This window comes from Ailuropoda melanoleuca, chromosome 11 (genome assembly GCF_002007445.2).
Source record: "Ailuropoda melanoleuca isolate Jingjing chromosome 11, ASM200744v2, whole genome shotgun sequence".
NCBI lineage: Eukaryota > Metazoa > Chordata > Mammalia > Carnivora > Ursidae > Ailuropoda > Ailuropoda melanoleuca.
Window position 1 is genome coordinate 61,024,704 of NC_048228.1, and position 5,091 is coordinate 61,029,794.

Genomic DNA, 5,091 nt, shown 5'->3' on the forward strand with positions numbered 1-5,091 from the left:
CTTGAATATTAGGGAAAAAGAATTCAACTCCTAGAGTATCTTCTATTTGATTGGTGTTTAGATTTGTTGTATTTGATTCATAATATTTTCTTTAAAATTTTTCATCTAGGTTCATGAATAAGATTGATCCATAATTTTCTTTTTTTCTGATGTCCCTTTTATGTTTTGCTATCAGAGTCATTTGTTCAAATGTCTTCAGAAATTTTCCCTTTTATTTATTTATTTATTTATTTTTTCTGGAGGCGTTTGTGTGAGACCTTTTTTCTTTATTTCATATTTATTAAGAATATTTAATTGCAAAAGAGATACCAGAAGCAGTTTAATCAAGCAACACCTGATAGTATATAAACATTTTTTAAAAGTCATCTGTATTAAAAAATAATTTTTTATATATTTTTTCTTTATATATACTATAGATCGGAAGCTGAATATCTTATTTTACTGTTACATGTTTAAAAATCCAAAGTCAAATTCTTATATAAGTACATCATTATTATAAGTTGTAGCTTCTATACACATGATTACATTTAGTTTTCTTAGTGGACTAAATTGAGGGAGATGATAAAATAGATATTCCATCAATATCCAGACTGTCACAATGTAGAAAATTTCATCCATAATTATTGTCAGATTATCAAAGTAGTTTTATTAAGAAAAATGTTTCTAACCTATACGGTAAGAATAAAATTAGGTTACTTTTTCCTATAACTCTTTTTGGGTTATGTATTTACATTTTTTCCAGATCTTTCTATATTTATTCTTGTGCCATGAGCGGTAAAAGTATGTAATAGATGACCAGTTTGCCTTGTAAGGCATCTCTCCTTTTTTTTTTTTTTTTCCTGAAGATGTTATTTATTTATTTGACACAGACAGAGTACAAGCAGGGGTAGGCAGAGGGAGAGGGGAAGCAGGCTCCTGGGGTCATGACCTGAGCCGAAGGCAGACACTTAACCAACTGAGCCACCCAGGCGCTCTGCCATCGTTTCATTTTTATACTCATTTAAACGTGAAGGTGAAATTTCATGTAATTTCCAGTTTTCATACGTTTGTTGCAGGACTACAGGGTTCTTGTCTCACAGAGTCGAATGAATCTCGCAGACACAAAAAGGGTGAAGCAAAGTGAAAGTTTATTAAGTGAAGGTGAGAGCAGAAAGGAAAGAAAAAAGCTCTCTAGAGTGATAGGGGCCCTGAATGGGTTGCCACTGTGGTCTTTTACTGGCAGTCTTTTACTGAGGACTGACCAGAAGCTTGTGGCCTTGAAATTCTTGTGCCAGCTTGGTTTGAGCAAGGTCTATTGATAAATAACATCCTTAATGGCTTATTTCTTTGAGGTCTGGTCATTTCTGTGACTACAATGTAGCTGCCAAAAAAATATACTCCTTCACATCTGGGGGCAGGTGGTCTGGTTTGTTCCCTTATCACTGGGTTTGTAAACCTCAGCATTTCTCCACATTTGGAATTTCTGTGAGCCTGGTCACAAGCCCCCTGCACCAGCCTCCTCATGGGAGTCAGGGGCCTCCTATCTCTCCTTGCTTATACCTTAACCCTTTCCTTATTCACTTTGGAACTATTTATCCAAAAAGAAGAAGGAAAGAGTTAAAATGTCAGAAGGGAATGTTAAGTAGAGACAGTTTAACATCCTGTTTTGTGAATACATTTTTGTCTCAAATTATAAAAATTGTGCAGTATCCTACTCTTCACACAAATGGACCATTTTCTCATATAGAGTGATATTCTCACAGTATTGATTTATTGTTTGTGTTTATAACAATTTACCTTGATTACTATGTGTCTTTCAACGTAGCATGACTTATCTTTCCTGATTTGAAGTGTAAGTTGTAATATTTTTATTGGAGTGGGTATGTCTCATAAAAATAGAGTGTAGTTTTCCTTTTTGACATGACCTTGTCATTTGAGAAAGCATTACATTTTAACGACATATAATTTAAAATGCCTCTAGGAGTGAGTTGAATTTACTGAGATATTTTTAAGAGTAATTACTTACTAGAGGTTGTCAGAGCACTTGCAGAGTGCAGACTCTCTTCAGGGCAGATATTTGAGACTACTTGAAATGAATTAACGCTTCTACTATTAATGTTTGATGGGAGACCATAGTGAAAAAGATGGATGCTTATATAATTGACATCCTTAACATTTAGAGCTGAATACTTAAATGCCAGAAACATAATTCTGAATAAAATATCAGGACCTAACTCAATAATATTTAATGATATAGTAGGAAAGAAACGAACAGAAGTGATTTTATATTATTAATGAAATTATTTAAAATAGGCTTAATTGTCCCCATATATTAAGTTTTTATTCATATTATTGTTTCTAAGAATAATTTGTCTCAAATATTCAACTTCTACCAGTCCAGAGATGTCAAATGTCTTTCTGATTCACATGATTGCAAAATACTTTTATCGAAATGTAAACAGCAATTGTACTTGGTTAGCTAAATATTTTAATTTATCACAGTTGGTACAGTAGCAAATCCTGCTTCATTCTTGAGTTTTTAGCCTTGATCAACAGATCGAGCTTTTGCTAGTTTAATGATACACTTAATAAAGTTAACTTATACTGGTAGAACCTAGTAGGCATATAAAATAAAAATAAGAACAAATAATGCTGAATCAATATCCACTCAAAATTTATTAAGAAACCTAATTATTAATTAGCATGGTTGAAAAATAACTAAATGACAAATAACTATATTATATACCAATATGCCTCATAATTTTTACAAATAATTCCATGAAAATGAGAGTCAAGAGTTTTAAGAATGATTTATTTCATCTTTAATTAATAAGTAAATGGTGCTGTGGGGGTTTTACTGCAAAATTGCTTTTTGGAGAGTATATGTTAGAGAATGCTTTTTGTGAAATCCTTACTACTATATACTAAGAGCTGTAAGATTTATAGTTCAGTTAGTCATTTTGCTAAGCCTCAAATCCTGTCATTATAATCGTAATTACCCTATAAGAAGCAAATAAGCTGTAGTGTGGGAATCAAATTATATTTAACCATGTCCATCAGTGTAGGGAAGGTTCCTGAAGAGGATTCCTGGATGAGGTAATGAGTAATGCTCTTGCTTCAGACCATAAAGGAAATACTTGTCAATATTAAGCATGGAAATCTGGGATTATAGTGACAAGTAGCATGAGGTAGTCAAAGATATCCACTGGTATTGACTAGTTCTAAATATAGTCATCTTTTCTGTCTCTATCAAGGCCACAATACAATTAACCAATCTACTTAGAGTCAATGTTCCCTTTCATAGTATTATTATGGGATATTATATACTAATGACTCTGAAATTGAATTCTAGAGAAACTTTCAGGGACTTCAGAGGTCAAAACTAGTGTCACGATAACTCTTTCACTCGCATTTCCTCATGTGTGAACTGTGGATTTTTCAAAAGGCTAAGGGATGAGTACAATTAGCACAGACTGAATGCAAGATATAAAAATTCAGCTGTTTTCTTTAAGCCAGCTGGAAATTTAGGACATTTTATTTAAGAAATTTGCTAAAATGAAAAACAATGCCGCTCTTTTCACTATTTTTTTGTTTTGGAAAGTATAATTATTTTAATAAACTATGTTATTTATACAATGGGTTATGATTATTATTTTAAGGGAAATAATAATTTTTTCAGAGTTAACTTCTAATATGAACTTTGATAGATCTAACATATGAATAAAAATTCTTTGGACACTCAAGCTGCCTGTGTGGCTCAGTCGGTTAAAAGTCCAACTCTTGGTTTTGGCTCAGGCTGTGATCTCATGAGTCATGAGATGGAGACTTGCATAGGGCTCCAGGCTCAGTGGTAATTCTGCTTAAGATTCTCTCCCTCTGCCCCAACCCCCACCAGTGTGCGGGTGCTCTCTCTTTCTCAAATAAATACACAAATCTTAAAAAAAATTCTTTGGACCCTCAATCCTTTCTAAGATCGTAAGGAGTTCCTAAGATCAAATAGTTTAAGAATGACGCTTCTAAAGAATCCTTAATGATTGAGTTATTGTTATTGTTGTTATTATTTGAAGTATCTTCTCACTCCTGCACCATTGGAGGGCTAGCATTTTTTTTTTTTTGGATGTACAAATACTTCTTTTAATGGGATATAGAGTAACTACAGTTTCCAAGTCATTTACGTCTCTAGAAAAGCCTACACTGCAAATGGCCCCTATGATACATAGAAAATTCTGTATTTTTAGCCTTATTAATTATTATCACTTGACTACCCAAGAGAGCTATTCAAGTATAATATTTACAGGTAGCTATTTCACCAAAACATTTCCCAATGTCAGTATAATATCAATCAGTATATTATATTTCTCTTTTCTGTAAGCAAATCTGGGGCAAGGGGATTGCTGTTTCTTCATTGTATCTCCAACACATAATACATTTCCGGAACAAAGCAGATGTAGAGGCTGCTTTTAGCAAACAGGCTTGAGCAATGGAATGTAGAAAGGGCCCCAGCAACCACCTGGCTGAATACAGACAATACTTCTGTCTCCTTTGTTCTGCTTCAGGGGAATTCTTTGACCTCTGTGCCACCAGCTTCCGCCTGATCAGTGGTGCCCCCCTCCCCCACACCAGATCAAGAGACACCCATTTAGACACCACAGTCGATACTCAAGTATTTGAGGAATTAATAAATGGTAGTTGTGACAGAATTGCACACATTATTTACTATTGGTCTTTAATTATCCTGAATTTGCTAACCTCACCCAAGTCAGATTTACATTACTGCCCCATTCTCTAAAAAACACACCTACACGTTTCCCTTACTATTTCAATGTGTGAATCACTCATATGCATTTTTCAAGCTTTTAATGGAGTATTTCAAGTCACCTTTGAAATGATTTTTTGTTTCCTTTTTGCCTTACAAAGGGGTGATATTCAAAGCCTTTTATTATCCAATGAAATTTAACTCTCAAAAATATGATTTTCCAGTGTCCTTTGAGTCATATCCTGTTCCTTTGCACTAGGAAGATTAATATTCTCTCAAACATATCAGTAACTCTGGCAATTCATATTTTTCATATGAAATAGTAATAAAATAGAGTTACTATTTCTACATTTTAG

General features: G+C 33.5%; 1 pseudogene; it reads left to right on the forward strand.

Moving 5' to 3' along the window:
* The first annotated feature begins 3,028 nt into the window (after window positions 1-3,028).
* The window catches only part of LOC105241675, a 67,483-nt pseudogene continuing 65,420 nt past the window's right edge, over window positions 3,029-5,091 (forward strand).